At 46.1% G+C, this 19705-nt stretch overlaps 1 long non-coding RNA gene across 6 annotated transcripts in view; it reads right to left on the reverse strand.

Annotated features, from left to right (window-relative positions):
* LOC134980662 (uncharacterized) overlaps positions 1–19705 on the reverse strand; it is an 88819-nt gene that overhangs the window by 16424 nt on the left and 52690 nt on the right. For all 6 annotated transcript variants that reach the window (XR_010190449.1, XR_010190448.1, XR_010190450.1 and 3 more), the window contains 5 exons: positions 17010–17068; positions 12482–12539; positions 9306–9364; positions 6000–6057; positions 5384–5442 (listed from right to left, as the gene is read on the reverse strand). This is a non-coding gene — a long non-coding RNA (uncharacterized LOC134980662). The remainder of the gene's footprint in view (positions 1–5383; positions 5443–5999; positions 6058–9305; positions 9365–12481; positions 12540–17009; positions 17069–19705) is intronic.

The following is a 19705-nucleotide window of genomic DNA, read 5'->3' on the forward strand; positions in this document are numbered from 1 at the left end:
CCCTAATCAGGCTAGAAGAACACGCATGCACACACTTCCGTACAAGAAGAAAGAGGTTAGTAAGTGAAAGGATCCTCAAATCAGGTGCATCAGAGTGGGATCCCTGTGGACTTAGGAGAAATAGAGTTTATCAATGGTAAGTCTACCGTAACGATTATTTCTCCTGCAGGGTCCACAGGTTATCCACATTGGGATGTCCCAGAGCAATTTAGTGGTGGGGACGCTCCTGATTGGACAGGAGAATCCTTCGTCCAAATTCAGTGTCATGAAAAGCAAAGGTATCAAAGGCATAATGTCTAATTAATGTGTTAATGGAAGACCATGTGGCTGCCTTACAGATCTGTTCTGCTGAAGCACGACGTTGTGCTGCCCATGACGAACTTCCTTACGAGTAGAGTGATCAGAGACATTAGCCGGAACAGGGAGATCAGCTTGAGAATATGCTTCTAAAATAGTCATTCGAAGCCACCTCGCCAGTGTCTGCTTGTCAGCAGGCCATCCTCTCTTGTGAAATCTGTAGAGAACGAAGAGAGTGTCTGTTTTTCTGATGGCACTGGTATGATCCACGTAGATCCTTAAAGCACGGACTACGTCCAATGATGCATCTCCCGCAGAAAAGTCCGGCCCTTGGAAGACAGAGACTACAATTTCTTTGTTAAGGTGGAATTTAGACACCACCTTAGGAAGATACCCAGACTTGGTTCTGAGAACCGCTCTGTCTGGATTAAAAAAATAAAAAAATCAGAAAAGGAGGGCGACATAACAATGCCCCTAAATCTGAAACGCTTCTAGCTGAAGCAATAGCCAGTAGAAAGAGAACTTCAGCTGTCACATTTAAGAGCCACTCTTTTTAGTGGTTCAAATGGGACAAATTGAAGGGCCTTTAGGACTAAACTTAAGTCACAAAGTAGTATAGAAGGAACAAAAGGAGGTTGAATGTGCAGCATTCCCTGGAAAATAGTACGCACACCATGTAGGTTAGCAATTTTCTTTTGGAACCATACAGTCAATGTTGACACTTGCACTCTCAAGGAAGCCACCCTTAGACCTTTGTCCATTCCTGCCTGAAAGAATGCTAGGACTCTGGAAACTCTGAAAGACCTAGGGTCAAATTTCCGGTCACTGCACCATTGAATATAGGCTTGCCATATTCGGTGATAAATGCGAGCTGAGGAAGGGTTTACTTGCTCTGAGCACTCTTTGAATTACCTGTTGTGAGAACCCTCTTGCTTTCAAGATGGAAGTCTCAAGAGCCACGCCATCAAAGACAGTTGATCCAGGTGCTTGTGATAGCAAGGGCTCTGAGACAGTAGATCTGGACGTGGAGGGAGTAGGAATGGAACATCCATCGACAACCTCTGCAGATCTGTGTACCAATGTTTTCTGGGCCAAGCCGGAGCTATTAGTATCACGGTGCCCCTTCTTTGTTTTGCCTTTCGCATCACCCTGGGTAACAGTGCGATTGGTGGAAACACACAGACCAGATGAAAGTCCCATCTCACTGACAGGGCATCCACAAAGATCGCTTTGGGATCCTTTGTCCTTGACCCGTATGCGGGACTTTGTTGTTCTGACGGGACGCCATAAGCTCCATCTTCGTTAAACCCCACTTGTCTACCAAAATTTGGAAGACCACGGGATGTAAACCCATTTGTTTGCATGAATGGCGTGTCGCCTGAGAAAATCCGTTTCCCAGTTTAGGGCTCTCGGAATGAACACTGCGGACAAGGCTGGATGATGAAGTTCTGTCCACTTTAACATGCGACTTACCTCCTTCATTGAGTTTTGGCTGCGAGTTCCTCCCTGATGGCTGAGGTACGCTACTGCCTTTGAATTGTCCGAGCGGATTTGGACTGGTTTCCCTGAAGGATGTCCTTTGCATGAATAAGTGCCATATATATGTCCAAAGTTCCAATATATTTATTGGCAGGCAACTTTCTTCCTTGGTCCACTGCTCCTGGAAGCAACTCCTTCCTGACTCCCCAGCCCTGAAACCTGGCATCTGTTGTCAGAATTTCCCAATCTGATACCCCAAAGGGTCTCCCTTTGTCCAGATGGGATGTCTGTAGCCACCATGCTAATTACCTCCTTACTCCCATGGGGTAGGGACCATAATATGCGTTTTTATTGTCTGATGAAAACCATTCCATTTGGAAAGGATCAGACATTGTAGAGGCCTCAAGTGGAACTGAGCATACTCCACCATGTCAAATGTCGACAGCATCAACCCCATCACACGCATTGCTGCGTGAATGGATACCTTTTGACAGTGTAGCAGCTCCTGAATCCTTGACTGAATTTTGGATATTTTGTTCAGAGGTAAAATTACTCTCTGAAGACCCAAATCCAACACAGCCCACAAGTGAGTCATCCGTTTTGACGGAACCAGGGACGACTTTGCCCACTTTATTAGCCAACCGTGTCTCTGCAATCAAGCTATTGTCTGTTGCAGATGACACTGAAACAATTCCTGAGATTGTGCCAGGATTAATAAATTGTTGAGGTATGGAATAATCCTTATCCCCTGCTGATGGAGATAAGATGCCATTACCACCTTAATTTTGGTGAATACTCTGGGAGCTGTGGCCAGTCCAAATGGTAGGGCCTGAAACTTAAAATGTTGCTGGAGGATAGCAAACCTGAGATAGCGCTGATGGGACAGTGCTATAGGAACATGTATGTTAGCATCCTGGATATCCAGGGATACCATAAAATCCTCCGGCTCCATGGTTAAAATAATGGAACATAAAGTCTCCATATGAAACTGAGGCACCCAAAATGTACTTGTTCAGCAATTTGAGATGGAGTATGGGCCGGAACAACCCATTGGCTTCTGGACTATAAACAGGTTGGAATAAAAACCTTGTCCTCTTTGCGCAGGAGGAACTGAAATTATCACTACTGACTGAAGCAACTTCTGAACTGCCTCTTGCAAAGCCCTAGCCTAAGTTTCCACTGAAGACGGCTTGGTACAAAAACTTTGAGGAGGGTGTTTCTTGAAAGCAAACGCATAACCGTGAGATATCGCTTCTTGCACCCAGGCATCTGTGGTAGACTGCTGCCAGATCTTTCCAAACTGAAGAAGTCAGCCTCCCACCCTGGGGTCTCCCAGGTGGAGGCTCGCACCATCAGGCTGATGGCTTATCTTCTGATTTGGAAGCCGGCCCCCTGGTAGGCCAATGCTTTTCAGTCTTACCAGATTGAAACTGTTTGCTATAACCCTTTCCTTTTGCTTTTCTTTGAGTCCGAAAGGGCTGAAAAGCTGGAAATCTGGGCTTGGATTTCGGTGTGGAAGGAAACTTCACTTTCTTGGAGTCTGCTTCTGACTCCAAAATACTGTTTAATTCTATACCCAAAAAAATATCTCCAGTAAAAAAGGCAAAGACTCCAGAACCTTCTTGGATTCTAAGTCAGCTTTCCATGTACGTAGCTAAACTGCGCTGCGAGCTGCTACTGCTGAGGCCGATGCCTGAGAGGCAATAGTACCCAAATCCAAGGCAGCTTCTTCCATAAAAATAGCCACCTGTTTGATATGTACAATATGGGATTTTTGCTCTCTAGATGCCAATGAAAGATCATCCTCCAATACTTCAGCCCTGGCTGCCACTGCTTTTGCCATCCAGGCTGAAGCCATGGCTGGCCTTATGATTGCCCCAGACAAGGAGAAAATGTTTTTAGAAAACCATCTATTTTCCTATCCGTGACATCATTTAATGATGTTGAAGGCAGAGGTAATGTAGATTTTTGCACCAATCTACTTTGGGAGCCACCTCCCTTTTTAAACAGCCCCCAGCTGGAAGAGGATAATGGGAATTCCATTTCTTTGGAATTCTAAACTTCTTACTGGGTGTAACCCAAGCCTCTTGCATAATTTCAGTCAGCTGTTCTGACCCAGGAAACTCAGTCCTAACTGTTTTGGGACATTTAAACACAGGTACCTTTAATTTTAATAAAGGCTCTGCTGCCTCCTCTAAGGATAGAATGGCTTTCATAGCACTAATTAGCTCAGGTATGTCCACTGAGCTGAGGCCTTCATCCTCGTCTCTGTATTCAGACCCGGAGTGCGATGAGTCCTCATCTGAAACATGTGTAGACTGTGAAGATGTTTCATGTGTATGTGATTTACTTACCACCGGCCTTTCAGCCTGGTTTTGTTGAAAGGCTGCCAATTCCTGTACTGGATGTGATAAACTCCAGATGGAATGTTGCATGTAAGGGTTAATATAGGAGCTGGCATTATCCGCTCCGCTATACTGGATAATGTCTGTGCAAAAGTAGCCCATGGTGGTTCAACTTAAACCTGTGCCTGCCTTGGATTAGTCAAGAGGCTTTGGTGAAAGCTAAACCAATTTGCACATAATCCATTTTGAACCAGATCCTGAGAGGTTAACCCATCTTTGCAAGACATAGAAACACAGAATTTGACGGCAGATAAGAACCACTTGGCCTATCTAGTCTGCCCCTTTTATTTTCTACCATATTTTTTTTTATCTCAAACCTTACTTGATCCTCGTTTCTTTGTAAGGATACCCTTATGTCTATCCCATGCATGTTTAAATTGCTCTACTGTCTTAGCCTCTACCACTTCTGATTGGAGGCTATTCCACTAGTCTACTACCCTTTCCGAGAAGTCATTTTTCCTCAGATTTCCCCTGAACCTCCCCCCCTCCAGTCTCTGTGCATGTCCGTGTGTCCTATTGCTTCTTTTCATTTACAGAATGTTCCCCTCCTGGACTTTGTCCACAGGTTATTCACAGGAAAACATTGGGATCTGAGGTAGCGACAATGGATTAGCACCAAACGATCAAAGCTTTCGGCTTCCCAGAATGCAACGGGCCCGTCCCTAGGTACGGGCCCGTTGCATTCTGGGAAGCCGAAAGCTTTGATCGTTTGGTGCAAATACATTGTCGCTACCTCAGATCCCAATGTTTTCCTGTGAATAACCTGTGGACCCTGCAGGAGAAATTAGTCAGTTCTGCAGATCAACAGGGGGCTTCTAACAGCACAGTGCAGGCAGACATCGTCCTGTCCTATATCTGCAGCTTCTGAAATCATGAATACTGGAATGCTAGCTCTGTTATCCAGAAACACTAGTGAGACTGTAGCATTATTCAGGGCTGATAATACTGCAACAGACGTGGTCAGAAAAGGCTATACTGCAGCTCAGCCAAGAAGGGGACCCTAGGCCTCTAGGAAGGGAGTCCTGGGGCGAGAGCAGAAGTAGCCTGTAAATAAATATTTTAATAGAGCACTGTGCTGAATACAGGGATATATACAAACATGGTAGAATATTCCTTTCCCCAGTGAGTGAAGTTACGTTTTAGGTTATAATCACCTTAAACAATAAAACGAAGGGAAAAAGGACAATGTGCAAAATATTTACCTGTTATGTAGCTCTCACCCTCTTCTATCATCAGACAGATTCATTTTCACCAGTGAGACCTGAATGTAACAGACCATAAAAATAAATCATATCATGTAGAGATTAATTCCAGGAGTGGAAACAAAAAGGATACTGAAGAAAGCACAGTCCTGAGAGGCCATGGGACCCCTGACTTCTGCCCATTACACACACAGTGGGGCAAAATAATAATTCAGATAAAACGCAAATCAGTCCAACATCCGCCAACACCGAATGTGTAACTAGTTTAACTCTATCTGGGCTCTGAAATGTATTACTATGTATGGTCTCCTATCCTGCTCTGAGAGCTGATTGGATGATCTTTCCTACCAATCAGATTATAGGGAGACGCTATACTCTAGGGAGATCTACTCGGACTTGGTAAAGCTGTGTAAGAGCAAAGCCACAGCGCACATCCCAGCTATGAGACACACACATGAGGACTCTGTTCTGGCTTATTCTTCCTCCGGTTCTTACGTGCCAGCCCACAGTAACGGCCAGCACGCCTTTGTGGGAGGATTTCCATTACACATGTAAATATAGTGGAATAAGGCAATTCACATTATACAATGAGCAGTAAATGGTAAGTTACACATACCTTTGTATCAGCCGCCTTGGTCATCACCAACTTCTCACTGCATGACAGACGCTTCCCACTGCCATGAAAACAAACACGAGTTTAGAGATGACATCGGAAGGGCACCACTGAATTGTTGGAGCGCTGACTCCATTACAACATGCCCGCACCCATCATTTGTATGCAACTGGATGGTACAGTTGTGCGCACACACAAAAGAGAGTGCCAGTCTGTGTATGCATAAAGGAGCACTACTGTATATATCCCCTCCCTGGCAGCATCACTGGGGTCTCCTGTCTGTATATATCCCCTCCCTGGTAGCATCACTGGGGTCTCCTGTCTGTATATATCTCCTCCCTGGCAGCATCACTGGGGTCTCCTGTCTATATATATCCCCTCCCTGGCAGCATCTCTGGGGTCTCCTGTCTGTATATATCCCCACCCTGGCGGCATCACTGGGGTCTCCCGTCTGTATATATATCCCCAACCTGGCAGCATCGCTGGGGTCTCCAGTCTGTATATATCCGCACCCTGGCAGCACCGCTAGGGTCTCCTGTCTTTATATATCCCCACCCTGGCAGCACCTGTGGGGTCTCCTGTCTGTATATCCCCACCCTGGCAGCACCTGTGGGGTCTCCTGTCTGTATATCCCCACCCTGGCAGCACCTCTGGGGCCTCCTGTCTGTATATCCCCACCCTGGCAGCACCTCTGGGGTCTCCTGTCAGTATATACCCACCCTGGCATCATCACTGGGGTCTCCAGTCTGTATATATCCCCACCCTGACAGCATCAATGGGGTCTCCTGTTTGGATATCTACCCTCCCTGGCAGCACCACTTGGGTCTCCTCTCTGTATATATATATCACCACCTTGGCTGCATCACTGGGGTCTCCTGTCTGTATATAACCCCACCCTGGCAGCATCACTGAGGTCTCCTGTCTGTATATCTCCCTTCCCTGGCAGCATCACTGGGGTCTCCTGACTGTATATATCCCCACTCTGGCAGCATCACTGGGGTCTCCTGTCTGTATATATCCCCTCCCTGGCAGCATCACTGGGGTCTCCTGTCTGTATATCCCCACCCTGGCAGCATCACTGAGGTCTCCTGTCTGTATATCTCCCTTCCCTGGCAGCATCACTGGGGTCTCCTGTCTGTATATCTCCCTTCCCTGGCAGCATCACTGGGGTCTCCTGACTGTATATATCCCCACTCTGGCAGCATCACTGGGGTCTCCTGTCTGTATATATCCCCTCCCTGGCAGCATCACTGGGGTCTCCTGTCTGTATATCTCCCCACCCTGGCAGCACCTCTGGGGTCTCCTGTCTGTATATATCCCCTCCCTGGCAGCATCACTGGGGTCTCCTGTCTGTATATCTCCCTTCCCTGGCAGCATCACTGGGGTCTCCTGACAGTATATATCCCCACTCTGGCAGCATCACTGGGGTCTCCTGTCTGTATATATCCCCACCCTGGCAGCACCTCTGGGGTCTCCTGTCTGTATATATCCCCACCCTGGCAGCATTACTGAGGTCCCCTGTATGTATATAGCCCCACCCTGGCAGCATCACTGGGGTCTCCTGTCTGTATATCCCCACCCTGGCAGCATCACTGAGGTCTCCTGTCTGTATATCTCCCTTCCCTGGCAGCATCACTGGGGTCTCCTGACTGTATATATCCCCACTCTGGCAGCATCACTGGGGTCTCCTGTCTGTATATATCCCCTCCCTGGCAGCATCACTGGGGTCTCCTGTCTGTATATCTCCCTTCCCTGGCAGCATCACTGGGGTCTCCTGACTGTATATATCCCCACTCTGGCAGCATCACTGGGGTCTCCTGTCTGTATATATCCCCTCCCTGGCAGCATCACTGGGGTCTCCTGTCTGTATATATCCCCACCCTGGCAGCACCTCTGGGGTCTCCTGTCTGTATATATCCCCACCCTGGCAGCATTACTGAGGTCCCCTGTCTGTATATAGCCCCACCCTGGCAGCATCACTGGGGTCTCCTGTCTGTATATCCCCACCCTGGCAGCATCACTGAGGTCTCCTGTCTGTATATCTCCCTTCCCTGGCAGCATCACTGGGGTCTCCTGACTGTATATATCCCCACTCTGGCAGCATCACTGGGGTCTCCTGTCTGTATATATTCCCCTCCCTGGCAGCATCACTGGGGTCTCCTGTCTGTATATCTCCCTTCCCTGGCAGCATCACTGGGGTCTCCTGACTGTATATATCCCCACTCTGGCAGCATCACTGGGGTCTCCTGTCTGTATATATCCCCACCCTGGCAGCACCTCTGGGGTCTCCTGTCTGTATATATCCCCACCCTGGCAGCACCTCTGGGGTCTCCTGTCTGTATATATCCCCACCCTGGCAGCATTACTGGGGTCCCCTGTCTGTATATAGCCCCACCCTGGCAGCATCACTGGGGTCTCCTGTCTGTATATATCCCCTCCCTGGCAGCATCACTTGGGTCTCCTGTCTGTATACCCCTCGCTGGGGGAGATGCATCTGAATGGATGATTGGAACATAATAGGAAAAACAAAATACTCACTCTACTCATCTCCTTTAATTTCACTCAAGGATGAGTTTTCTCTGGTACCCATCAGCAAAGGTATAGGACATAACAGGTTTTGCATAGGACAAACACAAGCTACTCCACATTTATTGCAAGTACCAACCACAGGCTTTGCTTACCCTCTAAGAACAGAGGAATAACAACCATTACTTGTAAGATGTTTTTCCCTATACACAAGTTGTAAGATGGGAGAAATCAGCGTACTGTCCATGGGACAATGTCAAATAAGATTAGCGCCCATCTCTTGTTAATCTTCCTCCAGTTCTTACGCACCTGCAAACATAGTACAACAGGCACGCCTTCGTGGGAGGGGATATGAAATTACAGTCAGTTCTGCAGATGAACAGGGGGCTTCTAACAGCACAGTGCAGGCAGCCATCATTCTGTCCTATAGAACATATCTGCAGCTTCTGAAATCATGAATACTGGAATGCTAGCTCTGTTATCCAGAAACACTAGTGAGACTATAGCATTATGCAGGGCTGATAATACTGCAACAGACGTGGTCAGAAAAGGCTATACTGCAGCTCAGCCAAGAAGGGGACCCTAGGCCCCTAGGAAGGAGTCCCGGGGCGAGAGCAGAATTAGCCTGTAAATAAATATTTTAATAGAGCACTGTGCTGAATACAGGGATATATACAAACATGGTAGAATATTCCTTTCCCCAGTGAGTGAAGTTACGTTTTAGGTTATAATCGCCTTAAACAATAAAACAAAGAGAAAAAGGACAATGTGCAAAATAATTACCTGTTATGTAGCTCTCACCCTCTTCTATCATCAGACAGATTCATTTTCACCAGTGAGACCTGAATGTAACAGACCATAAAAATAAATCATATCATGTAGAGGTGAATTCCAGGAGTGGAAACAAAAAGGATACTGAAGAAAGCAGAGTCCTGAGAGGCCATGGGACCCCTGACTCCTGCCCATTACACAGTGGGGCAAAATAATAATTCAGATAAAACGCAAATCAGTCCAACATCCGCCAACACAAAATGTGTAACTAGTTTAATTCTATCTGGGCTCTGAAATGTATTACTGTGTATGGTCTCCTATCCTGCTCTGAGAGCTGATTGGATGATCTTTCCTACCAATCAGATTAGAGGGAGATGCTATACACTACGGAGATCTACTCGGACTTGGTAAAGCTGTGTAAGAGCAAAGCCACAGCGCACATCCCAGCTATGAGACACACACATGAGGACTCTGTTCTGGATTATTCTTCCTCCGGTTCTTACGTGCCAGCCCACAGTAACGGCCAGCACGCCTTTGCGGGAGGGTTTCCATTACACATGTAAATATAGTGAAATAAGGTAAATATAGTGAACCAAACTGAAACAGCAGCAGGAGTAGGAGACATAGTATTGATGGGAGACTTTAACTATCCCGAGATAAACTGGAAAATCAATTCATGTGATGCTGCTAGGGGCAATATGTTTTTAAACACGCTAAATGATAATTACTTAGTTCAATTAATCGATGCACCAACTAGGTACAATGCAACCTTAGACCTGGTATTTACTAACAATAGGGAATTGGTATCAAATATTGAAGTAGGAGAGCCCATAGGTAACAGCGACCACAATATGGTCACATTCAATATCAGTTTTCATAAGCAGTCCTATACTGGCTCAACTAGGACTCTAAACTTTAGCAAAGCCAACTTTGACATGATGAAGGAAGCGTTAAGGTACATTAAAAGGGAAATTCTGTTTCAAGGAAAAAATACTACAGAAAAATGGGATGAATAAAAATAACTGCTAATTAATAATACTCGTAAATTTATTCCCACCAGCAGCAAAAAAAGGAATAAAAATCCCAAACCAATGTGGTTTAACAAAAATATAAAGGAGTTAATGGACAAAAAAAGACGAGCATTTAAAAAATAAAAATCTGAGGGGGATGCGGAGTCATTTCAGCACTATATGGACTATAACAAAATACGCAAAAAAGGAATAAGAGTGGCTAAAGTAGAAACTGAAAAACTAGTAGCAAAGGAAAGCAAAGCGAATACCAAATTTTTTTTCCAAGTACATCAACAGCAACAGACTAATAAAGGAGTATAGGCCCTTTAAAGGACAAGAGGGGAGTCTTGATCAAAAATGATAATGACATAGCAAACAAACTAAACAAGTTTTTTTCAACAGTATTTACCAGACAGGACCAAATGCTGGGTCTAACACAATCTCAATAAAGATAATATCCCACTGCTAAATGCTTATTTATGTGAGGAGGTAGTCTGTGACCGATTAAAAAAGTTAAAGATTAATAAGTCACCTGGTCCCGATGGAATTCACCTGAGGGTTCTTATAGAGCTGCACGCTGAACTAGCAAGACCTTTATTTTTGATCTTCATGGATTCGGTTAAATCGGGTATGCTTCCCAAAGACTGGCATATGGCGGAGGTAGTGCCGATATTTAAAAAGGGGAGCTAAGCTGAACCAGGTAATTATAGACCAGTTAGTCTTACATCTGTAGTGGGGAAAGTATTGGAATGTATTCTAAGGGACAGTATTCAAAAGTTCCTTGAAGCAAATAAGGTCATTAAAAGGAACCAACATGAATTTGTGAAGGACAGATCATGTCAGACCAACTTACTTGGCTTTTATGAAACAGTAAGTGCGAACCTGGATAAGGGTAAGGAGGTGTATATAATCTTTTTAGACTTTGCCAAAGCTTTCGACACTGTACCACACATGCGTCTTATCTACAAGCTACAAGAAATAGGGCTAGGGAGCACAATATGCACTTGGGTCAGTAATTGGTTAGATAATAGGTAGCAGCGCATTGTGGTCAATGGATCATTTTCAAATTGGACTAAAGTACTAAGTGGTGTGCCAGAAGGGTCAGTACTTGGACCACTTTTGTTCAACATTTTCATCAATGACCTAACAGTAGGTCTAGAGAGCATGGTATCAATTTTCGTAGACGATACCAAATTGTGTAAGGTTATAAATACGGAGGGGGATGCTGAGTCTCTTCAGAACGACTTGACTAAACTAGAAGCATGGGCAGCAAAATGGAAAATGAGATTCAACACAGACAAGTGTAAGGTAATGCACTGTGGGGACAAGACCAAAAATAACACCTACATACTAAATGGGGTAATATTAGGGGAATCTGTACTGGAAAAAGACTTAGGGGTTCACATAGATAACAAATTAAGCAGCAGTACCCAAAGTAGGAGTGCAGCATAGAAGGCTAATAAGATAAATTAGCATGCATAAAACGGGGAATTGATGCAAGGGACAAGAGTATTATACTCCCATTATATAAATCACTAGTGAGGCCTCATCTTGAATACTGTGTGCAATTTTGGGCACCATATTACAAAAAGGATATCCTGGAGCTAGAAAAGGTTCAGAAGCGGGCGACCAAACTAATCAAGGGCATGGATACGCTGGAATACGAGGAAAGGCTTGTAAGGCTAGGCATGTTTACATTGGAAAAGAGGAGACTAAGAGGGGACATGATCAAAATCTACATATATATAAGGGGTAAATACACAGAGCTTGGGAGGGACCTGTTTTCTATAAGATCAGCACAGAGGACACGTGGTCACTCGCTTAGGTTAGAGGAGAGGAGTTTCCGCACATTGAGGCGAAAAGGTTTTCTCACAGTAAGGACAATACGTGTTTGGAATTCCCTGCCTGAGAGAGTAGTAACTGCGGACTCAGTCAACACCTTTAAGAATGGGTTAGATAAATTCCTATTGGATAAAGATATTCAGGGTTATGGTGCGTAGGCACGCATTATAGTTAATATAACTAGTCCTAACATAAAAATAACTAGTCCTATAATAAGACTGCATAGGAGACCACAAATAGGTTGAACTCGATGGACAATTGTCTTTTTTCAACTTTAGTTACTATGTAAGGCAATTCACATTATACAATGAGCAGTAAATGGTAAGTTACACATACCTTTGTATGAGCCGCTTTGCTCATCATCAAATTCTCACTGTATGACAGACGCTTCCCACTGCCATGAAAACAAACACGAGTTTAGAGATGACATTGGAAGGGCACCACTAAATTGTTGGAGCGCTGACTCCATTACAACATGCCCGCACCCATCATTTGTATGCTACTGGATGGTACAGTTGTGCACACACACAAAAGGCAGTGCCAGTCTGTGCATGCACAAGGGAGGACCTCTATATATTTCCCCTCCCTGGCAGCAACTCTGGGGTCTCCAGTCTGTATATATCCCCTCCCTGGCAGCATCACTGGGGTCTCCTGTTTGTATATATCCCCACCCTGGCAGCACCTCTGGGGTCTCCTGTCTGTATATCTCCCCTCCCTGGCAGCATCTCTGGGGTCTCCTGTCTGTATATAGCCCCTACCTGACAGCATCACTGGGGTCTCCTGTCTGTATACATCCCCACCCTGGCAGCATCACTGGGGTCTCCTGTCTGTATACATCCCCACCCTGGCAGCATCACTGGGGTCTCCTGTCTGTATAGCTCCCCTCCCTGGCAGCAAATCTGGGGTCTCCTGTCTGTATATCTTCCCTCCCTGGCACATCACTGGCATCTCCTGTCTGTATATATCCCCACCCTGGCAGCATCACTGGGGTCTCCTGTATGTACATATCCCCTCCCTGGCAGCACCTCTGGGGTCTCCTGTCAATATATATCCCCTCCCTGGCAGCATCACTGGGGTCTCCTGCCTGTATATATCCCCTCCCTGGCAGCATCACTGGGGTCCCCTGTCTGTATATATCCCCTCCCTGGCAGCATCACTGGGGTCTCCTGTCTGATATGTGACCACCCTGGCAGCACCTCTGCGGTCTCCTGTCAGTATATATCCCCACCACGGCAGCATCTCTGGGATCTCCTGTCTGCATATAGCCCCACCCTGGCAGCATCACTGGGGTCTCCTGTCTGTATATATCTCTCCACTCTGGCAGCATCACTGGGGTTTCCTGTCTGTATATATCCCCACCCTGGCAGCACCTCTGGGGTCTCCTGTCTGTATATATTCCCACACTGGCAGCACCTCTGGGGTCTCCTGTCAATATATATCCCCTCCCTGGCAGCATCACTGGGGTCTCCTGCCTGTATATATCCCCTCCCTGGCAGCATCACTGGGGTCCCCTGTCTGTATATATCCCCTCCCTAGCAACATCACTGGGGTCTCATGTCTGTATATGTGACCACCCTGGCAGCACCTCTGCGGTCTCCTGTCAGTATATATCCCCACCCCGGCAGCATCTCTGGGATCTCCTGTCTGTATATAGCCCCTCCCTGGCAGCACCTCTGGGGTCTCCTGTATGTATATCTCCCCTCCCTGGCAGCAACTCTGGGGTCTCCTGTCTGTATATATCCCCACCCTGGAAGCACCTCTAGGGTCTCCTGTCTGTATATAGCCCCACCCTGGCAGCATCACTGGGGTCTCCTGTCCGTATATATCCCCACCCTGGCAGCACCTCTGGGGTCTCCTGTCTGTATATATCCCCACCCTGGCAGCACTTCTGTGGTCTCCTGTCAGTATATATCCCCACCCTGGAAGCACCTCTAGGGTCTCCTGTCTGTATATAGCCCCACCCTGGCAGCATCACTGAGGTCTCCTGTCTGTATACCCTTCACTGTGTGAAAGGGATACATACTCATCTCCTTTAATTTCACTCAAGGATGAGTTTTCTCTGGTACCCATCAGCAAAGGTATAGGACATAACAGGTCTTGCATAGGACAAACACAAGCTACTCCACATTTATTGCAAGTATCAACCACAGGCTTTGCTTACCCTCTAAGAACAGAGGAATAACAACCATTACTTGCAAGATTTTTTTTCCCTATACACAAGTTGTAAGACGGGAGAAATCAGCGTATTGTCCATGGGACAATGGCAAATAAGATTAGCGCCCATCTCTCGTTAATCTTCCTCCAGTTCTTACGCACCTGCAAACATAGTACAACAGGCACGCCTTTGTGGGAGGAGATATGAAATTACAGTCAGTTCTGCAGATGAACAGGGGGCTTCTAACAGCACAGTGCAGGCAGCCATCGTTCTGTCCTATAGAACACATCTGCAGCTTCTGAAATCATGAATACTGGAATGCTAGTTCTGTTATCCAGAAACACTAGTGAGACTATAGCATTATTCAGGGCTGATAATACTGAAACAGACATGGTCAGAAAAGGCTATACTGCAGCTCACAAGGTGGAAAGCTGCTCAATCAGATTGTAATGTCACTCAGGTGCTAAAAGGGGAGGGGTAATTCTGTGTAGGAAAAAAACTGTGTTCCCTAATGCACACCGAGTGAATAATATTACTATATAATAATAGTCAGATAATACGGAGATCTTAGTTGCGTATATCTGCAGATATAGGGTTAAGCCCCAAGGCCGATCGACAAGGCTTCTCCGTCACTGGGGGTCCCTAATACTAGGTATGGGCCTGGGGCGCAGGACCCCACAATGTCGGCACAGGTCGGCCACCCCAGGTCAGCACACAGGTGAAAATTAATAGGGGTTAATAAGAAGCACAGAAGTGCTATGTAAGTGGTGTGATTAAAATAATATATACAAAGTGATAGGAAAAATAATAATAAGTGTTAATAAAGTGTTAGGGTGTGCCGACCTGCAGCAGCCCACCCATACCGACACAGGGGCCACTGCACCCCACACCCACCCCATAAATAATTACATATATATATCTGGGTTAAATTCCCAGTGTAAGGCCACATGGTAATGGCACCTACAGCATCTGAGAGCCAGCTTACCTGGGGATACCCCTGGCTTCCCCTATGGCATATGCCATAGGGGAAGCCAGGGGTATCCCCAGGTAAGCTGGCTCTCAGATGCTGTAGGTGCCATTACCATGTGGCCTTACACTGGGAATTTAACCCAGATATATATATGTAATTATTTATGGGGTGGGTGTGGGGTGCAGTGGCCCCTGTGTCGGTATGGGTGGGCTGCTGCAGGTCGGCACACCCTAACACTTTATTAACACTTATTATTATTTTTCCTATCACTTTGTATATATTATTTTAATCACACCACTTACATAGCACTTCTGTGCTTCTTATTAACCCCTATTAATTTTCACCTGTGTGCTGACCTGGGGTGGCCGACCTGTGCCGACATTGTGGGGTCCTGCGCCCCAGGCCCATACCTAGTATTAGGGACCCCCAGTGACGGAGAAGCCTTGTCGATCGGCCTGGGGGCTTAACCCTATATCTGCAGATATACGCAACTAAGATCTCCGTATTATCTGACTATTATTATATAGTAATATTATTCACTCGGTGTGCATTAGGGAACAGAGTTTTTTTCCTATACTGCAGCTCAGCCAAGAAGGGGACCCTAGGCCTCTAGGAAGGGAGTCCCGGGGCAAGTTCCGCCCTAACCAGCCCTGATGGAGGAAGTCAGTAAAGACGGAACTGACGGTTGAGCACTGGTAGCCGTGACAACGGTAAACAACATATGGTAAGAACGAGGACGGAAGTGATGCGTCCAGTGGAGGAGGACCTTATGAAAGAAGGGCGGAAGCTGGAAGCAGCAAAGGCGATATACAAAGCTGGAGTAAGAGCGGAAGCTACGATGAAAGTGAGATGAGGGGCGTTAGCGGTTCCCATGGAGACGGATAGACACTTCCGCTAGCTCTGATAGCGGTTCCCATGGAGATGGATAGACACTATCAGAGGGGCGGAAGTGTCTATCCGTCTCCATGGGAACCGCTACCAGAGGGAGCTATAAAAGCAGGACAGATGGTGCACTCAGTTATCCTGACGAAGCCTGCTAGACAGGCGAAACTAGTTGATGCTAGAGCACCACACCACGTCTGCCGGCGGACATCTGATGCTTTGTTTTCTTTGATACCTACGGATTTACAAGTAAGTTGCGGTGATTCCCAACTTCTAGAAGTGACTTCCACTTTATGTTTATGAATGCCCTTGAAGAAATTATGGACTTTTACGAGTTTCATTTGTAAGAAAGTTCTTAATAAGGACACTGCAAGATTTTGGGACCTATCATACTGCACATTATAAAGGATATAACTATCCTCTAAGGTGAAAGATTTGCTAAGGCATTTCACCCCCTAATATATATTTTATGTTGTATTGTTTATATGTAGTATACCGGTATTAGGACTCACTTTTTTCTAGATATTAATTAAATAAATGTGTATTTTTGTGCCTACATATTTTTAAATAAAATATTTTCCATAAAGATGTATGATCAATAATTTAAGTAGAAGTGTTAATATCTGATATCATAGCGCTTGGAGGGCTTTTTTTGGTTTCTTAACGTAACATTGGGAAAAGTGGATTCCCTTCATACTCCTGCAGCAGCTTGGTTTATCAGATAGCGTTAAGCGCAGTCCTTTTATTTTGTTTCTTTAAGAATATTCCTTTCCCCAGTGAGTGAAGTTACGTTTTAGGTTATAATCACCTTAAACAATAAAAACAAAGAGAAAAAGGACAATGTACAAAATAATTACCTGTTATGTAGCTCTCACCCTCTTCTATCATCAGACAGATTCATTTTCACCAGTGAGACCTGAATGTAACAGACCATAAAAATAAATCATATCATGTAGAGATTAATTCCAGGAGTGGAAACAAAAAGGATACTGAAGAAAGCAGAGTCCTGAGAGGCCATGGGACCCCTGACTTCTGTCAATTACACAGTGGGGCAAAATAATAATTCAGATAAAAAGCAATTCAGTCCAACATCCGCCAACACCAAATGTGTAACTAGTTTAATTCTATCTGAGCTCTGAAATATATTACTGTGTATGGTCTCCTACCCTGCTCTGAGAGCTGATTGGATGATCTTTCCTACCAATCAGATTATAGGGAGATGCTATACACTAGGGAAGAGGTTCTCAAACTCGGTCCTCGGGAGCCCACACAGTGCATGTTTTGCAGGTAACCCAGCAGGTGCACAGGTGTATTAATTACTCACTGACATTTTAAAAGGTCCACAGGTGGAGCTAATTATTTCACTTGCGATTCTGTGAGGAGACATGCAAAACATGCAGTGTGTGTGCCCCCGAGGACAGAGTTTGAGAACCTCTGCACTAGGGAGATCTACTTGGACTTGGTAAAGCTGTGTGAGAGCAAAGCCACAGCGCACATCCCAGCTATGAGACACACACGAGGACTCTGTTCTGGATTATTCTTCCTCCGGTTCTTACGTGCCAACCCACAGTAACGGCCAGCACGCCTTTGTGGAAGGATTTCCATTACACATGTAAATATAGTGAATAATAAGAATTTACTTACCGATAATTCTATTTCTCGTAGTCCGTAGTGGATGCTGGGGACTCCGTAAGGACCATGGGGAATAGCGGCTCCGCAGGAGACAGGGCACAAAAGTAAAAGCTTTAGGATCAGGTGGTGTGCACTGGCTCCTCCCCCTATGACCCTCCTCCAAGCCTTAGTTAGGATACTGTGCCCGGACGAGCGTACACAATAAGGAAGGATTTTGAATCCCGGGTAAGACTCATACCAGCCACACCAATCACACTGTACAACCTGTGATCTGAACCCAGTTAACAGCATGATAACAGCGGAGCCTCTGAAAAGATGGCTCACAACAATAATAACCCGTTTTAGTTAACAATAACTATGTACAAGTATTGCAGACAGTCCGCACTTGGGATGGGCGCCCAGCATCCACTACGGACTACGAGAAATATAATTATCGGTAAGTAAATTCTTATTTTCTCTGACGTCCTAAGTGGATGCTGGGGACTCCGTAAGGACCATGGGGATTATACCAAAGCTCCCAAACGGGCGGGAGAGTGCGGATGACTCTGCAGCACCGAATGAGAGAACTCCAGGTCCTCCTCAGCCAGGGTATCAAATTTGTAGAATTTTGCAAACGTGTTTGCCCCTGACCAAGTAGCAGCTCGGCAAAGTTGTAAAGCCGAGACCCCTCGGGCAGCCGCCCAAGATGAGCCCACCTTCCTTGTGGAATGGGCATTTACATATTTTGGCTGTGGCAGGCCTGCCACAGAATGTGCAAGCTGAATTGTACTACACATCCAACTAACAATCGTCTGCTTAGAAGCAAGAGCACCCAGTTTGTTGGGTGCATACAGGATAACAGCAAGTCAGTTTTCCTGACTCCAGCCGTCCTGGAAACATATATTTTCAGGGCCCTGACAACATCTAGCAACTTGGAGTCCTCCAAGTCCCTAGTAGCCGCAGGTACCACAATAAGCTGGTTCAGGTGAAACGCTGACACCACCTTAGGGAGAAACTGGGGACGAGTCCGCAGCTCTGCCCTGTCCGAATGGACAATCAGATATGGGCTTTTGTGAGACAAAGCCGCCAATTCTGACACTCGCCTGGCCGAGGCCAGGGCCAACAGCATGGTCACTTTCCATGTGAGATATTTCAAATCCACAGATTTGAGCGGTTTAAACCAATGTGATTTGAGGAATCCCAGAACTACGTTGAGATCCCACAGTGCCACTGGAGGCACAAAAGGGGGTTGTATATGCAGTACTCCCCTGACAAACTTCTGGACTTCAGGAACTGAAGCCAATTCTTTCTGGAAGAAAATCGACAGGGACGAAATTTGAACCTTAATGGACCCCAATTTGAGGCCCATAGACACTCCTGTTTGCAGGAAATGCAGGAATCGACCGAGTTGAAATTCCTCCGTGGGGCCTTCCTGGCCTCACACCATGCAACATATTTTCGCCAAATGTGGTGATAATGTTGTGCGGTCACCTCCTTCCTGGCTCTGACCAGGGTAGGGATGACCTCTTCCGGAATGCCTTTTTCCCTTAGGATCCGGCGTTCAACCGCCATGCCGTCAAACGCAGCCGCGGTAAGACTTGGAACAGACATGATCCTTGCTGAAGCAAGTCCCTTCTTAGTATCTCTTGAAGTTCCGGGTACCAAGTCCTTCTTGGCCAATCCGGAGCCACGAGTATAGTTCTTACTCCTCTCCGTCTTATAATTCTCAGTACCTTGGGTATGAGAGGCAGAGGAGGGAACACATACACCGACTGGTACACCCACGGTGTTACCAGAGCGTCCCTGCTATTGCCTGAGGGTCTCTTGACCTGGCGCAATACCTGTCCAGTTTTTTGTTCAGACGGGACGCCATCATGTCCACCTTTGGTCTTTCCCAACGGTTCACAATCATGTGGAAGACTTCCAGATGTAGTCCCCACTC

Source organism: Pseudophryne corroboree, chromosome 12 (genome assembly GCF_028390025.1).
Source record: "Pseudophryne corroboree isolate aPseCor3 chromosome 12, aPseCor3.hap2, whole genome shotgun sequence".
Lineage (NCBI taxonomy): Eukaryota > Metazoa > Chordata > Amphibia > Anura > Myobatrachidae > Pseudophryne > Pseudophryne corroboree.